Source organism: Crocodylus siamensis, chromosome 2, assembly GCF_052110815.1.
Source record: "Crocodylus siamensis isolate JL-2025a chromosome 2, ASM5211081v1, whole genome shotgun sequence".
NCBI lineage: Eukaryota > Metazoa > Chordata > Crocodylia > Crocodylidae > Crocodylus > Crocodylus siamensis.
The window spans coordinates 91,934,653-91,961,845 of NC_143396.1; the positions used below are offsets into that span (position 1 = coordinate 91,934,653).

At 42.9% G+C, this 27,193-nt stretch overlaps 1 long non-coding RNA gene and 1 pseudogene across 1 annotated transcript in view; one reads left to right on the forward strand and one right to left on the reverse strand.

Annotated features, from left to right (window-relative positions):
* Window positions 1–27,193, reverse strand: part of LOC149870502 (uncharacterized) — a 147,520-nt gene that overhangs the window by 92,467 nt on the left and 27,860 nt on the right. Inside the window, exon 3 of the long non-coding RNA XR_016440772.1 lies at window positions 21,862–22,005. This is a non-coding gene — a long non-coding RNA (uncharacterized LOC149870502). The remainder of the gene's footprint in view (window positions 1–21,861; window positions 22,006–27,193) is intronic.
* LOC149870503 (uncharacterized) lies at window positions 12,770–16,122 on the forward strand (annotated as a pseudogene).

The window sequence follows — 27,193 nt, forward strand, 5'->3', positions numbered from 1 at the left end:
AGCAAGACATAGTGAAGGCAAAGAAAAAAATAGTCCAAGATCTCCACTAATTTTGTCATGGCAGCTTTAGGCTTCCTATCTGAGATAACACGTGCATGATATTTAGGAGGTGCTGAGCACTCACAGCTCCACAAAGATATCACCACATGAAGTGCCCATTAGCTTTGGGGCAGCCAAATATAGAAGCACACAAAACTAATGGCTCCTTTTGAACGCTGTGACCCATGTAACTTGTCCAAGGTCACCCTGGAAGTCTGTGGATTGCTCGAATGGAATCCAAATTCCTGATTGCCTGACCTGGGATTTAGCCAAGACCATGCTCTTGTCTAAATAAATTATGCAGGGTTTGGGCGGGGGGGGTTTGCCCCTTTAGTGTCCTTTGGGTGGATATCCCCACAGAAACAAAACATAACAGGGTACCAACCAACAGCTTTTTGTACCTTCCACCTCCTCCCCTTTTCTATTCTACTGAATCCTAAATCAGTCAGCACTTCACAAAACTTCCAGTCACTTATCAAGAGTCAGATACAAGTGTTCACGGCGTTCTTTTGCCAGCGGATAGGCAAGTTTGAAACATGCTTCATTTTTTTTAGGAGATATGAAACATTGTGATTCTTGGCTCTTTATGTTTCTAAATTTGGGAATGGTTTATTTATTAGCAACTCTGAATTTTGAGACTATAAAACTTTAATGGAAATGTGTAAATAATCCCTTAGAGAAGAAACATGTAGCAGTACAGAAAATGGCTAAGGACAGTGTCTGTGTAGTAATAAACAACGAGCTGAGCTAGTGTACTAAAGAATAGCCATGCTAGTCCTGATATGTTTGGAGTGGTTGCCTTGTTCAGTGATAACAACGGTTTATATATATACACACACACACACACGCACACACACACACACATTGGCACACAGATCTGGCTGTGTCTGCAGAACCCAGGTGAGGGAGGACAGTTTGCAAAATTTGCAAAGCTCTGAGTGGTCTTACATTTTTTTTTAAATGTTACTATCTTTGCTCTCAGGTCCTGGTTCTTTCCCTGTCCTATCCATGTAATGAGAGCTCATCTTTCTGCCTTGCTCAGTGATGCCCCAAATCTGAGTTGGAGCTTGCAAGTGCTAGTGCAATACAAATAACTGATAGCAGTAAGAAGGCCCTGGAAAACAACAGCATTACAGAGTTTGCTGGTATGGAGCTGGTTTTGTCACTGTTATGAATGTTTCCCTATTAACAAAGGGTCAGTTATTTAACAATTACTTGTTCTATTTAATGATGGTGTAATTGCAGAGTTCACTGCACTGAGACATTCAGTATTTTGAAACTGTCATTTATTTTTATGGTTTTTTCCAGCAAGGTAAAGTCTTGTGATAAACTCTGTGCTTTTTATGAAACAGACGGACGTTTGGTCCCTACACTAAAGTTCACCTACAGTACAAATCTGGAAATGCCTTTTAAATTACCTCTAGACTGCTGTGCCTGATGACATGCAGGTAAGGGCGTTTTGTGGGGGCAGAGACAGCCTTTTCCAGTAGCATAAGTATGGCTGGGTGAGCAGAACACCAGCCCTGGCACAAACTCAGGAGGGGTGCCGGAATCGCCTCCTACCCCCAGAGTATATATGCCCTGGCAACAAAAGTAGTCCTATGATCTTGCTCTTGCAGCAGCTGCTGGGTGAATGGACACTGTGCTGCTGCTGAAAAAGCAACAGATGGAGCAGGAAGATCATGCTGCAGCAGCAGCAGCATTAGCCAGAGACTATTTTTGGGTCCCCAGCATAGATAAGACACTCTTAAGACAGTGCTTCTCCCCCACACCCCCAGTTCTTAAACCCATGCCCCATTGGCATTCTCTCCACCCCCGCACCCACTCTCCTTTAGGGTTTGCTTTGCGCACCAACCCTGCTTGGTATACTTCTGCCCTTTTCTGTACACATGCATCCTTGGTAACCCTAACTCTCCTCATTCATAGAGGCAACCAAAACATGACAGGCCTTTGAAGCCACTGAAAACTAGTTGAAATATACATTCAGACCTGACCCCTTTGAAGTGTCTCTTGATCTCAGTGAGCTGCTAGAAAACTTCCTGAGACCACCCATGTACATGCTTCTTCCACTGCTCTGCTAATGGTACCAATTTTGAAATAAAACCCACTTCATCCTCTTTTTGTACAAAAATCTTACTGCTTTCTTCCAATCTGAGCCATTCTGCCATAACCTATTCAACATGCCACCATTATCTCCTCATTTGTAGGAAAGTCAGCAGCAGCTACCATCATCCTGCATGCCCAAGAATCTGGAGTGAGAGTCTATTCTGCATCTTTAAGAACTCAGAGCCCAACAGTAGGGGCTATGCTATGACCACTTTAAAACGATAAATTAGCCTATTTTTCAGGGCTTCTACTAGTATTCTGAAAGCCTTAGAAGGGATATTTTTTGCCCCCTTATTGCATACACAACTATTAGGGTTTTCTCCTGCCTTTTTTGAAAGATCACACATAGGCTACAGTAAAAGAAACTATACAGGATTGACTGGCTCTTACTTGACCTGAGGAACCTCTAAGGAGTCTGGCTGCTATGTCTTACTGACAATGCAGTGATTAGCAAATTATCTTGTTTTACCCTATGAAGTAAGAAAAGAATTAACTCCAAGTCATGGTGGCAGGGACTGCTGGGGTGTTTTTATCTTCCTCACCTTCAGCTCATTTCTGCTGGGATCTGAGATGTTGCCAGTGCCATCAGTCCCTCCTGCTCTTCTCCTATGACTCACTGTAATTTTTTTAACTTTTTGCTTTTTTGTACTAAAGGTCATAAGCTCAGTATAGAGTGCTTGGGTGATGACACTTTTGTGATATGAGCAGGACAGAGACTAAAGCAGATGATGTCATGGACAGTCTGGACTTAAACAGTGGCCTGTACTTATGGGAGGACCTGAACGCAAAGGCTTGGGTGGTCACTTCCTGCCATATTTTTCTACCTGTATCCTGGGCCACTCCAAAGGCTGGAGAGACTTGCCCTGACCACCTGTTTAAATTATAGCAGCCTCTCTGGGATGTCTTTCAGAGAGCACTGAAGGTCACAATCTCTGCAGCATGAAACACTGACACTCAGCTCTTGATTCCTTTTCTTCCCAACCCTGCCTGCAGCATGGCCCCTATATCAGGAATTGTAAAGGCATCAGTATGATGCATCTGTAGTGCCTTCTCTGCTAGATACCAGGCTCTGGGGCACCTTTATACTGTTCCAGAAATTGTATGCAGTAAAAAGGGGCAGGTGACCCATGTTTGAAACTCTCTGCTCATTACTTTGACCCCATTTGACTCAATGGACTGTTAATGCTTCTTACTTCAAAATACTATGATTTAGTATGAGTACTGCTGATATATTAGTGCTTGCCAATTTGTCAGAGACAGATAGGCATTCTGGGATTGTGGATGAAACCTGTGTTTGAGTCAGAGCTTCAACTTCTATTGGCCTTTTGCCTCATAAAGACACTCACCAAACCATCTCTTGTCAGAGGTTTCAAACTGCCCACTATTGTTAGTTTGATTTTCCTCTGTCTTATCTTTTTTGGACCTTGGAACCCAAAGACATTTTTTCCAGTCATTCAGAGAGATCTCCAGCAAAAACAAAGGAGTCAAGCATTGATATTTCCAATATGTTTCAGGTTAATCAAGCAGCTTTATTTTTATGTATTGTGAATAAGAGGCCAGTTTCTTGGATAGTGTAAATCAGTGTAGTTCCACCAATTTCAGTGGAAGCATGCAACTTCCACAAGCCCCACACACTTTCTGAGGCACTCTCATGCATCTTTTAAGAGGAAGACAAGGACACAAATAAAATCTGTTTTTCCTTTGCATTAACAGAACAGTTTCATTTCAAACAGTCAAGTTTCCTTAGCAGTAAAAGATACTTCTTCCCCACCACAGTTTACTTAGGAATTTGCACCCTTGTACTCAGACTTTTGCACCTTGTGTAAGTTCCCTAACTACTGACCTCTACCTGGTAAGAAGAAGACATGGGATTTGTGTTTTCATCCACCCATACTTACCACACAAGGATTTCAGCAGAGAAGATGCAATTGGCTAATGATGCTAAGAAGTGAAATCTGTCAATGATATTAGAATCCCAATTCCTTTCCTTTTGTCTCAACTTGTTATGTAACATGGATTTAATAACTTTTTATCCCAGAATACTATTTTTATAATAGAAAAATATGGTAACATGTTTTCTTCCTTTGTAGTTTCTGTTGGCAGTCTATGATGGAAACAGCTGCCCTTCTTCCAGCTGCCTAATGTGGCACAAACCTCTATAAAATACTTTTCCAAGAAGAGATTATGAAGGGATTGATCCAGCATCCATGAAAATTCATGGGAATGTAGCCAATACCTTTTGTGGGTATAGGATTAAGTTCAAAGAGAGAGCTTGAAACAATCTTTCCTCCGGAAGAAGTATTTTTGAAAGATTTGTTTTCCCCCATCAAGTGTCAGGGGAGATACTATAGAGCAGACTGAGGAAAAAGAGGGATGCTTTAATATGAGCATACTGAATACTTTCTGCCACAAGTATCCTTTTCTAAATTCTTTTTCTAAATAACTTTTCCTTCTTCTTTGTGTATAGTTTTGCATGCTTTATATTTGGTGGGAGTTCTTGAACAGTTACCACTAATATGACTTACTAGAAATGTGTCCTTTCCACCAAGACATTATTTTTTCTAACTGATAATTAATTCCACTAAAATAGCTCCTCAGCTGGTAGGAAGCAAGTTAACTCCACTGACATCAAATGAGGCACACTGACATATGCCACTGACAAATCTGGCCTCAGCATCAAATATATCACCACTGAGCTCACTAGATCCCAAAGGCTATAATGTGACATTACACAGAGATACTTTTCTGGTTAATTTGTAGGGGTTGGTTGGTGAATGGATGGCTTCCAGAAAGCATGTCTTTGATCCAAGGCAGTCACAAACTGTACTGAAGCTGGAAGACACAGTACTAACCCTCCATTAAGGCTGAACAGGAAGGGATGAAGGATAAGGACCTCCTATTCTACTCCAGTGCCAGGCACTGCCATTCTAAAATATGCCACTACCTCTCAAACTAGCTGCAGCATCACATTGAAGGCTCATGTTCATCTTGTGGTGAATCATGACCCCCAAGTCCCTTTCATCTGTAGTGCTAACCAGCATAGCACTGCCAACTCTATAAGCATGCTGCAGGTTTTTCCTCCCCAGGTGGAGAACCTTGCATTTTTTGGTGTTAAACACCATCAGGTTCTCATCCACCCATTTCATGAGTCTGTCAAGATCTGCCTGAATCACCCTCCTGTTCTCAGGTGTGGATGCTTTACTCCAGAGTTTGGTGTCATCAGCGAACTTGGCCAGCCAGCTTCTGACACCAATGCCCACATCATTGATGAAGATGTTAAGAAGTATAGGCCCTAGGACAGAGCCTTGAGGGACGCCACTGGTCATAGGGCACCATGATGCTTGACTTCCATCAACCACCATCCTCCAATTCCAATCATCCATGCTCAAGAAGGATGAACTCAGATTGGAACAGGTGCAGAATAGGGCTACAAGGATTATCAGGGGAATGAGGAGCCTATTATGTGAGCATGCTAAAAGAATTTAGTCTAAGGAGAAGTGAGATGGATACAATATTTGCCTAATAATACATCCAGGAGGTAAAAAGGGGTATTACTAATTATGTATTAATACAGGCTGGAAGTTAGAAGGCTCCTAACTATTAGGGTACCAAGGTTCTAAAACAGCTTTCCAATCAAACCATGGATGTAAAAAACTAACCACTTTTAATATACGGCGTGTTAAGTGTATGGGAAGGACTACGTGATGTGGTGTCTCTAATAGCAGATGACATGACTCAATAACCTGGGAAGTCCCTTTCAGTCCTATGTTTCTAAATAAAGGAACAATTCACAGATAATTCCAGGAGAGACCACTGCATCACCTAGTAAGAACTCTGATCTAACACGAGCCCTAGAACTTCCTTGAATTAATTCCCATTTGATCTGAATCAGTTCCCATTACAAAAGTCTCCAATCTTGATATAAACATTTCCAGAGTCCTTGGTGAATTGTTTCAAAGGCAAATTGCTCTCACTTTTAAAATCTGTACCTTATTTCTAGTGTCCAGTCATGTATTCTTATGCTTTTTCCTGCCAGATGGTAGACATTTCTATGATCAGATCTTCAGTATTAAATTTCTATAGCTCATCTAGGTATAATTAGGTTAATCAAGCCTCCTATTAACCTCCTTTTTCTTTAGCTAAGCTAATTGAACTCCTGGGCTGCATCCAGACAAGCAAACACATACTTGTTTCAGCATCTCAAAGCAGCTTAAGATGCCACAAGAGGCACACTAGGAACAAAAAAATGTTCCCCACACTCCATATTTGTAGTGTGCACTCTAATTTTGATACTGGGAAATCCCAATATAAAAAAAAAAATACACTGAGAAAAAGCAGCATATGGAGTATGCCTTGAAGCAACCAGAGGCTGGGTCCTCCAAAGAGATGCTCCAGAGCATCTCTATAGCTGCATGTGCCCCTTCTGCTCCACCATGCTGCCTCAGTGTGCTGGAGCAAATTGGAGTGGGGCAAGGCTGCAGCGGTGGATCAGATCCAGGCTCTGTCCCAGGTAAGCAGGGACATGGGGGTGAGGTGGATTGTGCGTGTGGGTGGGTGGGTGGGGGGACTGTTTGGGAGGGTTGGGACCCGTGCCCACCTGCTAGCCCTCCCTCCATGGTGCACATCCTTCCTCCTCACAGCAGCAGCAGGACCAGGCTGAGTTAGGTGCTGCCTCCATGGAATTGGGCCAGCCCAACGACATGCAGGGCACATGGAGGCAGTACCCAGCCTGGCCCACTGGGTCTTGCATTTGATGCCGGGAGCCCGGGTGGCAGCAAAAGAAGCTCAGTACTGGTTGACAGTGCACACCAGCAGGCCAGGCTGGTTCTACGTGGCACAGGCCGTGCCAGGTCTCAGGCAGACAGGGCCACACCATGCCAATGGGGGGCTGTGCCAGTAGTGGGCCATGAGCACCCTGATGGCTGCTGCTGCTGCTGCTGTGGAGTGGGCTGTGCACCAGGCCACAGGGTGGTGGGGCACCCACCCCTCCCAAGCAGTTCTCCCCACAGTCCCCCCACACAGTCTCCCCATACCCATGCACACAGTCCTCTCAATGCCCACACATTCCCTGCCACAAATCCTCCACAATCCACTTGCAAACCCCTCAACCTTCATGAACCTCTCATAGCCCACAATTCAGAAAATTATGCAACTGAGAAATGCATTTAAGCAGTGTCTTCATGTTAAGTAAACTCTTATGGCCAGTTAAAATATTGACCCAATTCAGGAAAGCTGCTTACATCCAGCCCTATTCAACATCTCACCAAATTTGCAATTGGTTGGGAAAAACATTCCACAAAACCGTGATTATTTTTAAACAAAATTCAGCCCCCAAATTTGACAAAATTCTTGAAGTTCTCTTTCCAAAATGGTTCATTATATAATAGCTCTTCCCAGTGGGACTACTTTTCTGAATTGAGGCCCCAGATTTAAAGATGTCTCAATACATTTTTTCTTAACAACTCTGGGTTGAGATGAAGGGAAGAAAGTTTTAGCCCAGTTCTGAGAAGGTTTTGAACAACCAGAAAGAGAGAGTCTAGTTCTTATTTAGGCTCAGAGGCTCTTTATAGTGTTTTAACAGTGTAAGTGAAAAATTAAGTTGTTTTACAAAGACTATTGTAATTTGGTATGAGATATTTCATGAGACTTCAAATGTTACCACAGCGGCATTAGCGTTTACAGATTAACTATTGCATCTTTCTTTTCTACTCATCTGCCTGTGTAGATCATCAGGACTGCAATCAAAATGCCAGAATGTTTATGTATAAAGAAGATGCTTTATACTTAGGCAAATATCTTCTAAAAGGAAAAAAATATCACTGATAGAATGATCTTTGACTTAAGTACACATATTGGTTATTTTCTTACAGTATTTAGTCACTGATATCAGTTTTGTTCCCTATGGTCATAACTGATGCAACACTTTTCTGATACTAAAAACTTAGAACCCAGGTCACACAAAACTTATCTTGTAAAAGTGTTGTTGGTTGTAGCGGTGTTGGTCTAAGGACACTGACAGACAAGGGTCTTTGGGTAGATGTGATATCTTTTATTAGACCAACCAAATAGTTGGAAAAATTGTTGTTTGCAAGCTTTCAGGCACAAACACCCTTCTTCAGGCATAGGGAAAGTCTGACTGAAGAAGGGTGTTTGTGCCCAAAAGCTTGCAAATAATAATTTTTACAATTATTTAACTGGTCTAATAAAAGATATCGCATCTACCCAAAGAACCTTGTCTACCTTCTTGAAGGGAACTTTGAGCTGGTATGACCATCAAAAACATTACAGAGCAAAGAACTTTGTCAAGTTTTCTTCAACTATTTGCTATGAAACTGAACACTGTAACACACTAATTGTAATGGGCACTGGATAAAGCAGCTACTTGATTATTGGAATTATTTTTTAGCAAACATCAAAATAAATTACATTTCCCTCTTTCCATGTATTTTTCCAATTCCCTTTAAAAACAAAAATGTTCATTTAGGGCATGACAGCTAAAATAGAAATGTCTCTGGCACAAGCTAGCTTTCTAGCCTGCAGGCAAAATATAAAATTGTTGTTAAATTGGAGTGGACCAGAAAATGGATGGTAAAATTCGTCCATGAAACTTCTACTAATAACAAACATTTGTCCTGTGACATGCACTGTAAGTAATAGCACATGACAAGGTACGTGTTCCAGTGTTATAACAGCAAGATTCAGGAGCATTTTGAGGCAAGAGGTTGAAGGCCAAATGCCTTTGCTAACCAAAATACATAGGTATGACACCATCAAATCCTGTGGTTTTAATCAAAGTTTATAATTTATTAAATATTTGAGAGAATTTTGGAATATTTTGTGAAATATTAAGTAAATGTAGTTCAAAAAAGCCACCTTTATTTAACCTTTGAAAATTTTTCTGCCTTTCCTGTTTTCATTCAGCTGTATCTGACTGTGCTTTCTATCATACCTTAATAGCCATCATAACTTTCACTGAAGCAGTTATTTGGACTTGAACTGTCATACTAGTATGTGAAGTACATGCATTACAAAAAACCAAACCAAACAAACAAAAGACTGTTAGTGTTGCAGGAAAATCCTGTTTTCTTTCTGACTTGAGCAAATACTTCAAGACATATGAGCTGCCAATAAATTTTAAAATCAGCCAGCACAGCAACAAAAAAAGCATTTAAACAAATATTTCCATTTTTAAATGAGTTTTCTTTTCCTCTGAGTTTACTGTAAGATGGGATCCTGTAACCTAGGTGCAAGTAATTCAGGGTTGAGTCCAGTTTTGGTAGGTGAAAGGTGTATGTAAAAAAGACCTGATATAGGAGCCAAGCACAAACTTTTTGTTGAAGTTCAAAAGAGTTAATGTAGCTCTGCAATTCTCAATTTAATGTGTACTCGACATTCTTATTATTGTAAGAAAGGCCATGTTATTTCCACATGAAACCAAGAAATACCATAATGAGTGTTCTGTGACAGACAGCTCTTTAGAGAGTGCCAGAATGATTTCCAGAACAAAAAGGTTGGATCAGTTTCTAAAAGCTTCAGACTGGATGCAGAGCCAGCTGGGGGATAATACAAAGCCTGGACAATAGGATACACTCAACCAGGGATGCTGGCTACCTAGAAGTGCCAAGGCCAAATTCTAGTTTTGTTTTAAAATAAGAAGCTGACAGTCCTTTTTCTTGCAGTCACCCTTGAAAATTTGTTCGTATTTTCTGCTCACTGGGGAAAAAAAAGGGGGATCAGCTTTCAACACTACCCAGAGACTCAGGGAATGGTACTGTAGCTACATCTACACAAGCAGCGGTCTGCATAGTTGCATAAGCAAGTACGAAATGACTGCACAGTAACTGGCATTGCCACATAGTTATTTTCCCCATTGCTACTGCACAGTAGCAACGAGCTACTGTGTAGTAGCTTGTTACTACTGCGCAGTACTGTCACCACTCAGTTAGTGCCTGGCAATGGTAGTGCACAGTAGTGCCTTATGTAGATGCGCCATCTGATACCCCAAAACTTTTCTAAATCTGTTCCAATAATGGGGTTGGTCCAATAAAGGATATCAACCGCAACAATCCTTGCCTCTCACATATTTCCTAGACCTCCACAGCTACAACATTACTCTGACACTACCAACCCTAACCATAGTCATTCATGATGCTCCTGCCTGCATTAACCTAGGACAGGCCAACGCATGGTGGTCTCCTGATTTCTCCGTGCATCCCATGTAAGTTCACTGCTCACAGGACACCACCACTGTATGATACCACCATGAGCAGCCAGAGTTTCCTTTGATCCTGAACCACCTTTAGGCTCTTAAGATTTACCTTCTATTTATACTGAATCCAAAGAAAATAGCCTAATTATGGGAAAGAAATATATTTCCTTCATTTCCTCATCCTTTCCCCACCCCCAGGAGGTGATGCATCGATGCAGTACAACTTAAAGTGGCTAATGAGTTTGGAGTAATATCACTATATAGTTACAAGGGCATTACATTGCTACTAGCATATTTTAAAAGTATAAATAAAAGATACCATAGTTTATATACCTTCAACTGGTATTACCCTAACCTTGTCCTTGGAAAGTGCCTTGAAGCCCGTCAGCATTTCTATATGGATGCTATTTCATCTTTTTCTAGGACATGGTAGCCTGCAGAGAGCCCAGGCAGGAGCATCATATTGAGTACTTTTCGCAGTTTATAAGTTTCGTGATTCTTTAGCTTTGGTTCCATATAATTTAAGTGTTGAGTCAAAAACACTCTGATCTTTTGGGGCTTACAGAACATGAGCAGCCTTGCAAAATCTAGGCAGTTTGCCAGAAATTTTAAACTTGGTTGAACTAATGCTAAAAGGTTAAACATTTCACACTGTTTTGATTCTCCCTTCCCCCAGTTTGCCTTGTTCAAGGCTTCTTGTCAAGAAATGAAAGAACTGGTAATGGACCGGATGGAACTCTTTCAACTCTTACACAGTAATGTTGGTATTGCTGGAAATCTGAAACAAATGTTAAACTTGATCTTTTCCTCAACTGAAAAGGCCTACAGACATCTAAAGCTATTGAACTGTCTCTCACATCTCATGTTATAAATTTTCTTAACTGAGAAAGCCTTCTGTACAAGAGTTAAGTGGAGTCAGATTTTTATTATTTTTCCTCACATGTACTGAACAAAGCTGCTCCCACCTCTTCCCTCCCCCAAAAAGCTTTTACTTTTTGAGAAATGAATTGGGAGGGTAAAGCAAATCTACTTGGGGTGAAGAGCAGCTCTGCAACCCTTACCATGACTAAAATAAATGCTTTTTTATTCCCCCATAACATAATTTGTGTATAATGCCATGGATGGTCATTTCTATAGCTCTGTTGCATCTCACACTCACTTTGTAAGATGGCAGGCCAATCACAGAAGAAGAGAGAGGGGAAAAATAAATACAGCTTGATGAAAGCTAAGGTTTAAAAGCTTTGGGCAATGCCATGACATCCATTTTTATACTTATACACAGATATCATGATATGGCTGTTCTGTGAAGTGCTCTAAATGATCTATTGCTTCTTCGGAGAACGTCTTTAACTGGAACTAGTGACTGAGAAATCACTTGTGAGTGACCTAATTTTGCAATTTAGTCAATGAGTGAACAAATACATGAGAAAATGCCAGGCAGAGTACATTTTTAAAAAGTGCTTTGTCCATTCATGTTGAAAATGCCATTCATTCTTTATTGATTTAAGATTACACTTTAAAATGCACTTGTGAATATATTCTAATATGTTTTAAAGAAGTAAATTATCTACCTGCTTAACCATAGTCATTCATGCTCCTGCTTGCATGAGTGATCTTCATATCATCTCCATGGAGCATGCCAGAGCTAGCTGCAACCACAAGGTTGAGCTTTTGTATTTGAGCAGCCTTCTCTCAAAAAATGAAAGCTTTTTGGTGTGCAGAAATAAATATCAATTAAAAAAAATTAAGCAGATTGCTCCTCTTTTATGTGATCCAAGGAGCAAATGCATCCTACTGTTTAATGCTGTTTGAAAATATAGTTCAAGATGGAGTCTGAGATTCTTTCCAGGATCAGGTCTTTTCAGTGGATGCTGATGAGGAGATCTATACAAAAAAAATAAGCTTATTGGATTTTCTTTTTAAAGGGAGTACTCCTAAGTTATCATTCACCAATGGATGGAGAGAGACAAAATCTGCCTATGTATTCCTGAGGCCTTTCTAACTTCAGCTAGGTTTTTAGTACCATTAAAGCAGTTCTCTTGCCCATCATTATACCATTTTCTGTTCCCTGCTGGCCAAAACAGAAAATGAAAGATAGTGCATGTCTCTTCTCTGGGCTGAGAATCACATTATTATTATTTGTTAAAATGTGTAAGCAATGCCAGTATAATCCTGGATGGTATGTTTTCCAAATCTTTGTCAGACTTGAAAGACTGTTTTGAAATCACATTGCTGAAAAGTCCATGGTTTCCAGCAATATTTTAAAATTTTCCTTCCTTTATTTTTATCAGCACCATTTTGACGTTTTTTTGGGAACTACAGGTCTGATTCCATACCCATACTCCATAGAAAAATTCCTACAGATATCTATGGGAGGTGGTAGGACTGGGTTCTGGGTCTTAATTTTTTATTTCTATGGGACGGAAACAGTTGTTAGAGGTAGAAATACCTACTAATGAGGTAATTTAGGGCCCAAAACTAGTTCCACTGGCTGACTGGAGATGGTATGACACCTGCTACTCCACACAGCCACTTCCTGACAATACACTTTTTTTTTTTTGTTCTATATAGTTTTCAGTGTCTCAAATCATGTACTACCCGTCTTTCATTTGATGGGTGCTGTAGTGTAGAGTAATTGTTTTGTGTTCCAATTTCAACACTGATCTAAAATATACAGGTGTGGATTAGCACCACATCTTCACCTGAAATGTGTGTGAAAGAGATGAGTTGAGAAAATAAGTCAAAAGCCCATACACATATCAGAGACCATGGTTGAGTTCTCAGCATTGTACATGTAACACTAAAGGACACACACTTAGATACTACCATGATGGGCAGCTATATACAAGCCTAAGGTAGGTAGGGTGAAATTGTTAGCATTTTCAGATGCTTTGCTTCAATGCAATGTTTTCTTCTGAATGTAAAGTGCCAAAAATCTTTAACTTGCTGGTTTAATAATGGCAAACATAATAATTGCATCAATGTAACAGTCCATCATTTATATTGCAATTCTTACTGTTGTATAAACTGATCACATCTTGGTGTCTTGCATCCTGTCTGATTATATATGAATATTTTATAGAACAACAACAATAGTATGTGGATCAGTATGTGAAATAGTCGCTTATATCAGTGGAAGATTTCACAGCATCTGCACAAATTACAGCTAAACACATTATGTACAATAAAGGGATGCAATGTTTATTTTATTACTGAATTTGCAACATCTATTTATACAAATGAGTATAATTAACTGGGGGGAGGGGAAATTGGTCAGATATAACTATATAAAATAATCCTGATTCCCTGAAGATTCTATGAAGATCAGGTTTTTTTAGACTTTATCACAGAACAGAGATGTTTATATTCCTTGCTTTCAGAAATTAAAATTTATTGATGGAACAATTCAGAGTAAGCATTTGAAGTACTTGTGCTAAAGCATTCTTGTTTAATATTGCATGGAGGGGTGGGGAAAGGAATAAGACATTTGCCTGAGAGGTTCAACTGCAATATAAACTCCATCATCTTAAAGTGGTTTGAGGTTCTCCTGCAAAAATGCAAAAGGCTGAGCAGTTATGCTAATGAATACCACTTAGTCACTTGACAGTTATTGGACATGAAAATCAAACCGCATTATAGTCAGTTAAAACTGTTGGGTAAAGATACTAAACTCAAGAGATATACAAATAATTTACCCAAACAGTTTGTATTGTTCACTCGGGGCTGATTTTCACCCTCATTTATATTCAGCATCCCCCTTGAAGGTCAACATAATAGCACAAGTGCCAACAAGGAGGAATTTGACCCTCAGACAGCATTCAATGCTGAGATTTGGTTAATATAAGCAGACAAATTCAGTGCTGATCTTTACTATATACAATTCCAATGAAGTCCAGTGGAAAGCACTTTGGAGGAGTCACAAAATAGCAAACTCTCATGTACATGGAAAAGAGTTTCTTGACTGCCTCTCAATTGGAAGGATGGTTGCATTGATCTGTAACATAAGGACTTGGGGCTCATTGTAAACAAAAATCTAGTAGCCTGCCTAGTCTAAAGCATGACTTTGGCAGGCTTTAAATGTCCAACCGCAATGCAGCTCCCTAAACCTTGTCAGGCACAGCCTTGTTGACCTGAAAGTTCCTTGGGTACCAACCATTCTGCCTCTGCACATACCTAGAACTGCCCCCATTAGGCAATTAGGCACTCTGCTCCCACTTACACTCAGTCAGGAGCCAGAAACTTAGTGGAGTAGCACCTAAGTCTTCTTAGGGACCTGAGCATACGCACTGAGTATACCAAGAAATATGGACAGGACAGTTAGAGCAGTATGATAGAGATAGGTTCACTAATGATGGTCATGTTGGCCACCAATCTAATGGCTATGTCACTCATCCACTCACATGAGAGAACGTGGCTTGTAGGCTTCCATTCAGTCTAAGGGGGTTTAAACTTGTCTTCACCTCCAAGTAGAGTTTCCTAACCACCAGGGTGTAGAATAGGAGCTAGGATAGGGGAACCCTTCACCCCTCTATTGAAGAGAAAGGAATGCAAGACCTATAGGGGCAGAAGAATGAACCAAGAAGAAGAAAGGAATGCAAGACTCATAGAAGCAGAAGAATGAACCAAGAGGGAGCCTGACCCTGAAATATTACTGTAAGCATCTGTCTTCTTGAGAGGATTCCAAACTGTGGATTAAGCACAGATAGAAGCACCTGGCTGAGGTGCCTAAGCTCTGGGGAGGGGTGGGACTTCAAAACATTTCTGTTCTCAGTGCTTTCTGCTGACTGGACCTAAAGATGCCCTGCTCAATGCAGAAATGGTTTTGGATTGCAGTTTTGAGGTATATGTTGTATATGATATATATACAAGAAATCCACAGACCCAAAAACATATCTGAATAGAACCAGCAATCACCCTAAACACACCAAGAAAGCTGCAATATACAGTCAAGCCCTCTGATACTACTGAATTTGCACTGAGGAGAACACCTGTGACCATTACCTCACAAATCTCAAAAAGGCCTTCACTCAACAAGAACATTCCTCCAGAGAGACAGATCACACTTTTGAAAGAGCCACCCAGATACCACGTGAAGAACTGCTGCAGTATAGAAGAAAACCCCCCATGAATCACACACCACTGGTTATGACATATCATGCCTCCCTGAAACCCATACGGAAAATCCTCAAACAATTGCAACCCATACTAACAGAAGACCCAATTCTTAAGGAGACCTTTCCAGAACCACCCATCTTAGCCTTTAAACAAGTACCTAACCTTGCCAACCTCATCACCAAAAGCAAACTTCCTACAACCCAAAACACACCAAATGGATCCAGGACAAGAAATGTAGAACCTGCCAATACATTTCTACCACCCCTACAATTACTATTCTCCATGACAGAACCATCACCAGTCCTGGATCTTACACCTATACCTCCAGATGTATAACACATTTCATCCAGTGCACTAAATGCCCTGATGGAAAATATGTAGGAGAAACCAAACAAGAACTGCATACGAGAATGAACACACACCAAAAATCTATCAAAGACAAAAATACCCAATTACCTGTGGGGCACGTTTCTCACAGAGAAAAACAACACTCTCTCTCTAATCTCTCAGTTTTAATCCTCAAAGGGAATTTACAAAACACCTTTCACAGACAAACCTATGAACTTCACTTTATCGATCTACTGGATAAAAATACCCATAGACTAAATATAGACATTGGATTTATGACACATTATAACTTGTCTGACATCTGACTCCCCAGATTCCACTTTTTACCAACTATGTTCATCCCATTCCCCCTTCCTCCTGTCTCTCATCCATTGACTACAGCTACATTCATTCCCCTTCCCACCTTTTTCCACCTGTCTCTCACCTACTGACCACCTTAATTTACATTTTAACTGACTGGTTTCCTTGCATATGTATTGGCCTCTGGCTGCTTTACTACTCCATCTAGGAAGAAAGCAGACAATCTGCAGATGCTTCCTCTGCCTGGTGAAGGGTAATTCTACCCAAAAGCTTGCCAAGAAGAATTTTTCCAACTATCTGAGTTGGTCTAATAAAAGATATTGGATTTATCCAAAGAACTTTGTCTGACTGATTGAAGACACTTAGAAGGAAAACATTTAGAAGGACAACCCCCCCCCCCACACACACACACACCTACCAACAATATATCTCAGCTCCAGAGTTTTATCAAGACTATCGTTAAAATAATCCCATTGTTTTGCATTTCATTTTTGGCATGCTCTGTTACTATGTAATCCTCCCTCCCCACACTTGATGATTGAGTTTGTCATCTCAATGTGTCTGAAAGAGAGCAAATTAGGAGACAATGGGTGCATCTACATATGCACTCTACTGCAGAGAAGACTAATTAGTTCTCCAGTAAAGTGTTGCCATCTACATGTGCACCAGTATTAAGGCACAGTAAATTAATTAACTCTGCCATAAATTAATTAAGTCTATTCCCTCCAGAACTTACAGGAGAGTAATTACATGCACTGAAACATATGTGTAGATGGTGACAAGGGCTGCCTGGGGCACAAGGGTGCTAAAGTGTGGAAGTTGCCTGCTACCTAGTCCTGCACTGTAGCATCCTTGTGCCCCAGCCACTTCCCAATGCCATCACCCAGAGCCCAAGGTTGACCTCTGGGGCCCCCTGCCAGCTCTGGGCTGCTCCACCCTGGCTTGCAATGGTGCAGTCTCGGGTGCATGTATAGATGCTTCCCCCAGGAACAGCTGACTCTGGCACAAACTTTGCCAGAGTTTATTGCATCCTGTTAATAGCTTGTGTAGATGCACCCGTTGGGATTTATTCCTCTCTTTAAATAATTTCTCATTCTTTATTTTTCCACTCTTCTGTCTGTTCACATTTAGTAGAATTTCTCTCTCCTTGTTCAGAGAGATAAAATGTGCACGAATACTATAAGAACACCAGGACAAAGATAACACATTTAAATTGGTTAAATATACAAGATCAAAGAAAAAATCTGAAGTTAAATGAACTGAAAATAGCTTACTGAAAGTCCCAGAGCTTCACTGAATACAGTGGGAAAACTGTAAAAGGCAAAAAGGTAAATATCCTGTAACCAGAAACTTTCAATGTGGATCTAATGATAATGACCTGCTTCACTATCAATGCCTTCTTCTTAGGAACTGAAATATTTCTCTGCACTTCCCCCCAGTCACCTATGTATTACTGCATAGTTAACATTCATGCAATCCTTTTCAGAAAGACACAGTAACTGGCTCTGTGGTACTGCTTTTTGTTCCCTTTCTGGATATGCTGAACTCAGCTGTTGAGAGTAAGAGGGCATGCTTGAAAAGCTGTGTTAATAAAAACTCTGTTTAATTTATCTGGCTCTCTGTGGCTGTCCATTCCGATGAGCAGTCTAAACCAAGATACTACAACATAAATTATCCTTCAGTTCCAGTTAGCAAAGTATGGACTGTGACACAAACACCAAAAGCAGAGAGCACCAGTAGTGTTACTGACCAGCTTCAGGAAACCAAACCATCATTTCTCCAACAAGCACTCGTGCTTTCTCCCATCCTGCCCCTTCTTACTGTGAAACACTACCAAAATAAATCATAAAATCCATCACTATATATCCTTCTTCAAGCTCCATCTCATAATTCACACTCCTTCCAGGATGCATATGCAGTTAACTACAACCTTGCAACAGTAAGTGACAAGCTGTAGTTACTACTCCTGATTGACCACAAGTTCTGCATATCTTAATACTGGCCTTGTTTGCCCTTCACCTTGGACCACACACGTCTCATTTACCTGTTTATAATATTCTTTGAGCTGAAGCCTATCAGATACATTTTCCCATGTCTACTACAATTTGCCCATGTCAACAACAACCAACTTAACTTGGCTGGTCTCTCCTCACTACTACAGAACAACCAACAGTAAGTAGCAATATTGAAATATAATTGAATTAAGGCATATTGATACTGCTCACAGCTCTTGAGGTTTCATCTGATTGCAATTGCTCTTATCCTACAGTTTCATAACTTTAGCTCTTATGGGAGAATTTTAAATGCTTCAGAAGCCAAGTATCACAAAAAGTCTGCAGAATTAATTTAAGGGTACCTTGAGTAACATACTGTTTTTTCTCTATTGTTTACACAACTGAACATCCAGATATTGACAGTGATTGACCACTATGCTAACCCCCAGTTTGCATACACAGATTACGTAACTGTACCTCCAAATCAGACCTGTAGTTATGTGTGTACAGGCAGCCCTCGACTTACAACATTTTGAGTTACAATGTTTCACACTTGAAACGTTTATAAGTTGACGCCCTGTTTCAACTTTCTGACATCAGCTTCGACTTTACAACACTTGATCTGATGCCAAGCCACGCCAGCGAACAAGTACACTGCATCACCCATCTCCCTAGAGAACATCTGTCCAAACTTCCATGGACACTTTCTTTAAGAAAGAAGACAAGACTCCAGAAAACCCGCAGCTAAGACTCCTGAGAAGGCTCCAGCCAAAAGCCCTTCAAAAAGTCCAACCAAGAGCCCTTCAAAACATCCAGCAAAGTCTCCTCAAAGAAGTCATTCCATAGTTTCATAGTTTCTAGGGTCAGAAGGGACCTGAGCAGATCATCTAGTCCAACCCCCTGCCATGGCAGGAAAGAGTACTGGGGTCAAACAACCCTAGCAAGGTGTTCATCTAACCTCCTCTTAAAACCCCCCAGGGTAGGAGCCAGCACCACCTCTCTTGGAAGTTGGTTCCAGACCCTAGCCGCCCTGACCGTGAAGTAGCGCCTCCTGATATCTAACCTAAACCTACCCTCTGCCAGCTTATGACTGTTATTCCTGGTCACTCCTGGCAGTGCTCGGGGGAACAGGCACTCCCCCAATGCCTGCTGATCCCCCTTGACTAGTTGATAACAGGCCACAAGATCCCCCTCAGCCTTCTCTTGTGGAGGCTGAACAGGTTCAGGTCCCATAGCCTCTCCTCACAGGGCCTGCCCTGTTGTCCCCTGATCATGCGAGTGGCCCTCCTCTGGACCCTCTCCATGCTGTCCACGTCCCTCTTGAAGTGTGGCGCCCAGAACTGGATGCAGTACTCCAACTGCGGCCTGACCAGTGCCGCATAGAGGGGAGGATCACCTCCTTGGACCTGCTCGAGATGCATCTGTGGATGTATGACAAGGTGCGGTTGGCCTTCCTAACTGCCTCCCCACGCTGCCAGCCCATGTTCATCTTGGAGTCAATGATGACCCCAAGATCCTTTTCTGCCTCCGTGCTGACAAGAGGGGAGTTCCCTAACCTGTAGGTATGGTGCCGGTTGTTCCTCCCGAGGTGCATCACCTTGCACTTGTGTGTGTTGAAACCCATCCTATTCTCATCCGCCCACCCTTGTAATCTGTCTAGGTCTGATTGTAGCCTGTTGCATCCTTCCAGTGTGCCCATGTCCCCCCACATCTTAGTGTCATCAGCAAATTTGAACAGGGTGCTTTTTACCCCCTCATCCAAATCACTGATGAAGATGTTGAACAGTGCGGGCCCAAGGACAGAGCCCTGCGGAACCCCACTGCCCACGTCCTTCCAGGTTGAGAAGGACCCATCCACTACCACCCTCTGGGTGCGGCCCTCCAGCTAGTTGGCGACCCATTTGACTGTGTGGGTGTCTACACCACAGCCCCCCAGTTTCTTAATGAGAACAGGGTGAGAGGCAGTGTCAAAAGCCTTCCGGAAGTCCAGGAAGACTATATCCACTGCTATCCCTGCATCTAATGATCTGGTGATCTGATCGTAAAAGGCCACCAGGTTGGTCTGACAGGACCTGCCACTGATGAACCCGTGTTGGTTGCTCCTAAGCATGCAGACCCCTGCTGGCCCCTCCTGGATGTGTGCCAGCATAATTTTCTCAAATAGCTTGCTTAGGATCGAGGTAAGACTAACTGGCCTATAGTTTCCCGGGTCCTCCTTTCTGCCTTTTTTGAAGATGGAAACCACGTTGGCCCTCTTCCATAGTACCTCAACAAAGCACCACAAGTGCTCATAAAGCCATGCCAGGGGACTTGCAATGACCTCGGCCAGTTCCTTTAGAACTCTAGGGTGGAGATCATCTGGACCGGCTGACTTGAATACATCCAACCCCTCCAGAAGCTCCCTAACTAAATCCTCGCTAACACGTGGCCCAGGTGTGCCTCCCCCGGGGCCCGAGGGGGACCCAGCAGGGAGGTGGCTGTTCTGGTCCCTACTTAGGAAGACGGAGGCAAAGAAATCGTTAAACATGTTAGCTTTGCCGTCTGGTGTGACAACCAAATTTCCCAACGTGTCCCGTAAGGGCCCCACATTACCTGGGACCTTCTTTTTACCCGCTATGTATTTAAAAAAGGACTTCTTGTTGTCCTTAATCTGGGAAGCTAGTCCCAGTTCCATCTCTGCCTTGGCCTTCCTAACTACCCCCTACATCCCCGAGCAACTACAGAATAGTCCTCCCTGGTGATGACCCCTTCTTTCCATTGGGTGTAAGCCTCCTTTTTAGCAAGGAAACATTCCTGGATGCTTTTGGTGAGCCATGGAGGCTTGTGTGCTCTCCTGCTCCCTTTGATCCTCGTTGGGATTACCTTCCTTTGGGGTTGGAGGATCATCTCCTTAAGGAGCGACCACTCTCCTTGGACACCTGGATCTCCTCCCCTCCGGGACCTCAGCACTTCTCCAACTATCCTCCTTAGCTCGTTGAAGTTTGTCCTCCTAAAATCTAGAGCCGCTGCCTTACTGCATGCCTTTGCCACCTTGCACTGGATGGTGAATTCCAGCAGGCGATGATCGCTGTCGCCCAGGTGGTCGAGCACCCGTAGCCCCCTCACTAGGTCATCACCCATGGCCAGTGCTAGGTCCAACAAGGCATCTCCCCTGGTGGGGCTGTGCACCTCCTGGGTTAGATGGAGGTCCTGCACTCTGGCCAAGAACCTACATGAGCGTTCAGACCTGGCTGACTGCTCTTCCCAGCAGATGTCCGGGAAGTTCAGGTCCCCCATGACTACCACATCCTTAGCCTTCACTACCTCTGTGACCTGACCCAAGAATTCCTGGTCAAGCTCTTCTCCCTGGTTGGGAGGTCTGTAGTAGACCCCCACCATTAAGTCTCTTTCCCCTCGACTGCCTTGTACTCTAACCCAAAGCACTTCAGAGTGCCCCTCCCCTGACTCCTTGCTAATTGTTGAGGATGTGTATTCCTCCTTAATATAGAGTTCCATGCCCCCACCTCTCTTTCCTATCCTGTCCCTCCTGTACAGCCTATAGCCCTTGACATTCACCGCCCAATCATGTGTTGAGTCCCACCACATTTCTGTAATCCCCACTATGTCCGGGCTGGTGTCAGCCAGCAGGAGGGTGAGTTCCTCCTGCTTGTTACCCATACTACGAGCGTTTGTGTAGAGGCATTTGAGGCCTCCTGTGGATATGCGTACTGACCCCCTAGTCCCAGTGTTACCCTGGCCCCTATCTCTTACCTGTTTATTCGCTTCGCTCTTTGGTCTGGGCTGCGCTGTAGTTGTGGGTGCTGTTTGGTCTGGCAGTCTGATGTTTCTTCCGCCCTCATCTTCCCCTTCCCCCCACGAGCCTAATTTAAAGCCCGCTGGAGGAGGTCCGCCAACCTAGAAGAGAACACACGCTTACTTTAGGGGAAAGGTGGAGCCCATCCCATCCCAGCATGTCTCTCGTCATGATTGCTAATGTGATTGCTATTTGCAATATAAATACATTAATGTAGCTATATTACTCATCTATAATTGATTGAATACAAAATTCCGGGTTATTTTTGGTGAAAATAAGGTATTGGACCTTGGTTCAGGAATCAAACCCCCATTTATAACATTGTTCCCTGTGGGAAAATTGGTTCCAAGTTACAACATTTCTACTTGCAACATGGTTTTCAGGAAACAATTGTGTCATAAGTCTGAGGACTCCCTGTATTTTCATGGCTTCTGAAGATATGAAGATCTGCCCCTTAGTTCATTTCATTGTAAAGAACAGAAAATTTTGTAGACTATTTATACAGTACAAATATAATTACCCATTTTCATCTGTTCTTGTGGATTATACTCTAGTTAGATTATGACCCAAAGCCACAATTTCTGTACAGTGTAATGGAGTTCTGAAAGGATTTTGCTTCACAGGAACCATAATGTTGAGTTGTGTTGCTCCTAGCCAATGTTTGTGTTTTCTTCTCTGAGGAGTGAATCCCCATGACTATTGTTAAAGTTTTAAAAGCTGTATTTTCACTTGAAGAAGCAATTACAGAGCATTGACTGTGCTTACATATGCTTTTTGAAGCAGAAACAACAACTAACTTTTTTAGCTTCTCACAGTTGGCCTTCCAGAATTAATACTACAAATAAGTTAAAGGCCACTAAAAACAAATATTTAAATTTTTTATTTTGGATTAAATTAGGAATGTTTCTAATATCCCTAAATTACCAGGAAGCAGGGGCTGTTGGGTAAGCCCCTTACAGATATTTTGGCACAGAGATGTGGGAATGGCCTGCTGGTCTTTGAGGGCAGCAACGAGATCAGTCATGAACTCTGTCATATAATTTTACTCTTGTTTGTGAAGGAGTTGCATATAAAATTAGTAAGAACATGAGCACTGACTGGAAATAGGTCACAGGCAGGGATCACGTCTTTCCATGATAGTTAGAATATTAGTGAATGTATTTTGTACTACCTGAGTGGGTCCCTATGTGCAGGGGTGTACACATGTAGAGGCACGAATAGAAGTGGCACAAAATTGTGTCACTGCTTTGTGCCCCATCACACGTCCCTGAATGTGTACTTTGGCACCCAGCAAGTTGTCCTGGGTAGGGGTGGGCAGTGTTACCTGATGTTCTGGTGCAGCAGGGGCACAGATCCAGCAGCACAGAGCCTGGCCAGCAGCCAGAGCTTTGCTCTGCATGGCCAGCCCTCCATTTGTTCTGGCTCATGCTAAGGACATCTGCTCTGTAGTGTCTTTTTTTCCCGGTAGAAAATTTTGCCACCATACTAGAAATTTGCACTGCGTCCCACATTTTAATGCTCCCCATGTGCAGTTTGTGGCATCACAAACTGTACAGCCTTGCATGTAGGGACCCAACCCCTGTATTTATCAAGACAGATACAAAACCAAACCTTGGGCAGTAACTAAAGGAGTTCATCCTCAGAAGAGTGAGCTGAAACTGATGGCCAGGATTTTGTGGATGCGATGGAAACCCATAAGCCTCTGTACTTGGTATCATGAAGTTTGTAGTTGCCTTCAAGCATAGGAACTTAGGCTATATGAGCCATCATATAGCTTTCTTCCTACTGTTACCTAATGTCTCTAAAGCACACACTTTTCAGTAATGAACAAAAATACAATGTCATTATCTCAGACCATCGAATGAAAACTGCCATGCTTATGTGTAAATCTGATTTGATATTAAAAAATGACACATGTACACAAGATAATCCATCAAATTGAAAGCTACCTCTTTGACCTTATACACCTGGTTCCCATTAGATCAGCTGTGCTGGCCTTAGTGTGCTATGCCAGTAGGAATAAACTTCCTTATTTTACAAGACAAATACACCATCCTGACACTGACAGCATAAGGAGTTATTATTTGAGTTCAGACTGTTTTTCTTCTTCTCCTCCATGTCATGAACAGAATTGGCTAGTTTTCAAAGCAATGAAAGCAACTTTAAAACTAATCAATCTTGAGCAGAGACTCCCTGGATTTAACCACGTGGTTTTCTTTAGGCATACTGCTTTCTACAGATCAGCATTACTCACACAGCCCAGGTTATGAGATGCAGACACAGATTATTGCACACACAGGAGTAAGCTTATTTTGAGATATTCTAAATGTGTTTAATTAGAATTTCTAGAGCATTTTTTCTTTAAATAGGATTAAAGAGACTAAACTGTTTCTTGTTTTAATCTTGTTTTTACTACAATAATGTAAATTATGATCATTGTAGCTATTTCTAAATAACGAGGCTGTTTCCAACCCATGCTGTTTCTATCTGTATAGAAATAGATATATTGCTCTAGCTCAAACCACTGTTAAGTTAGGACAGTGATTCTCCACCAGGGCACCACAGCACCTCAGGGTGTTATGAGATCCTTTTAAGGGCTCTGTGGTAAGCCATGCGATATTAGCGCTGTTAAGTACATAAACACCTACACATGATTCACAAGAAACACAAATCCATATTATCAAAACATTTGTACCTGTTGTGGTCTGAGGACTTTGCAACGGAAGAGTTGCTCTTATCTCTGTAATCCAGAAAGAGGTGAATGCTAAGAGCTGGCATTTTCTAAAGGATGCCTCAAATCTAATGAATCTGAGAACCACTGCCTTAGGACTCCTTTGAAACTCCCATAGTATTCTTCTTACCCAGCGACTGATACCACCTGATCACATGGTCAAATTCCTTTATAGGTCTGAACCTTGTTCTGTATGGACTTTACCTACCTATTAGTTCTATGTCAGGAAAAAAAGAAAAAAATGAATAGAGGGAAGAGGAAATTTGTATCCCTGTTATTTTTACATACTTCTAGGCCCAGTCATAAGCCTCCGGAAACAGCAGTCCTGGAATTATGTAAAGAAGACTGTTCTCATGGTAATGAAAGACTTTTCTCATCAAATTGGTAGCCAGAAACAGGAAATATGAAATTTCATACAAGAATGCACATCCGTAAAATTTCCAGGCCAGATTTACAGTGTCATACATGAGCTTAAAAGGCATTGACAGAGGTAGCAATTTTCTCTGCTTTTATGAAATACAGTGGAACCTGCCTAGTAGCAAATGTGGTTCAGTGAAAGATGTAATATACAATGAAGTGGCACAAATGGCTTCAATTGCTTCAAATCTAGGTTATCTACTTCTTCCATTGGGAGAAACTATAACAAGAATAAATTCTCCAGCAATATCCTTACATTTCCACTTACTGGATGGAGCAAATATCACTGTTTCAGAAGCTTGTGTGCAGTCACAAGGAAGAATGAAAAGCACCAACTGATTCAGGGCTGTGATGACAGTGAGTAACTTTTGCCAATATACCTGCCCCAATCACAATGAAACTTCCTAAAGGGAAAGCTTTCATGTGCAAACGTGTTTCACAGTGGTCAGACCTGGGCCCCATCCTAGGGCACGTAGCTGAGCCAGGCAGTGGTCAATCCATGGGAACAAGAGAGAGGAATATTTGTCTCAGGGATATAAAGCTGTGGAAGAAGTCTACAGAAGTCTCTCAGCAAACTGGCTGAATTCTCTACATCTACTTACATCCCCTAAGTTTTCCTAAGCATTGACAACATTATCTGGCAGTTGGCTAAAATGGCACAGCTCACCAGAGCTGTAGCTGAGCAGTTCCATGCCCAGGGCAGCCATGTGACTTCGAGGGCTGCACTGGCTGCTGTGGTATCAAATCATAGTGATGCAATTAGCTGTTTTTGCAGTTGCTGCCAACAACTCAAAAACTGAAAAGTATGGTAACAACAAAAAAAGTTGTTTGCTATGTTGTTTGCTTCTCACCAGATTTCCTCCTCTACCTGACAAAAACACGGATTTCTCATTTTAACAGAAAAACACATGGATATTGCACTTTTGCAAAGAGCTGTCTGCAGGCTGGCAGAATTTTAGCCTGCAAGGGGCCGGGAGGAATGGGAGGAGGGTGGTCAGGCAGTGGATGCCATGTGCATGAAGAGCAGTTCCCACAGGTAAGTCTGGCAGGAGGGTGGAGGCAGGGAGGACTGAGGCCCCTATAGGGAAGGAGGGAATGAGCTGGGCAGGGGTGGGGTGGGGGCTGGAGGGCTTGGGACCTGGGGCTGGAGCACATGGCTAGAGGGTCCCAGTGGAGAGTGGGACAGGTCCATGGGCAGCTCGTCCGGGGAGCAGGGAGGTGGGGCTGACTCCCCACTGCTGTGGGCACTCCCAAGGGGGTAGAGGGGACCTGTGCCCCCCAGATCTATGTGCAGGGTGGGGGCAGGTACAGGGGTGGGCTGCCTGCTGCTCTCCTCTGGGGCCTCCATGGCCCAGTGGGCAGGATGCAGTGTGGCAGGGCAGAGCAGGGCTGGGCAGGGAAGCTCCTTGTTACTATGAACTCCATGCTGCCTTGGTGAGGCATTCCCTGCCTGGCTGGCAGCAGTGGGGGTGATGGTGCAGAGTTGTGCCCTTGCAGTTGTGAGGCAGGCAGGGGGAACATTGCCAGGGCAGCGTGGAACTCACAGTGGCAAGGAGCTTCCCCCCACATCCCATTCTGCCCTGCTGTGCTGGGTCCCACCCGCTGTGCTGCGGAGGTCCCAGGGGAGGGCAGCAGGGCAGGGAGCCTGAGCCTGCAACAGGCAACCTGTACCTGCCCCTCCATGGGCTCTGCTTGACCATGCTGCCCATGGGGGCATAAGCCACAGAACAGGGTGGGCCACCCGGGCCATGGCCTGACCAACTTTTATCATGTTAATTTAGCTAGCTATGCAGTTAAAAAAACAGCCATACAGTTTAAACCAGAATGACAATTGTGTATTTGTGGGTTATATAAATTAACATGCTAAAATTTGGTCAGGCCATGGCCTGGGTGGCCCACCCCAGTCCATGACCTGTGCATGGGAGGGCAGCCAGGCTCCAAGCTCTGCTTTGCTGCAGCAGCTGCTGCCTCCTGCAGGCAGCAGCCCGGGCTTGCGCATTGCTGCAGGGGGCAGGAGTCTGCAGACCTGGATTCCTGGCCCTGTAGCCCTGGCAGTTGGGGCCTCCCTCTGACAGGGATGGGGGGCAAGGGGCACCAGTAGGGCCAGGGGGCTCTAGAGGGGGGGAAGTAAGGGGCGCCAA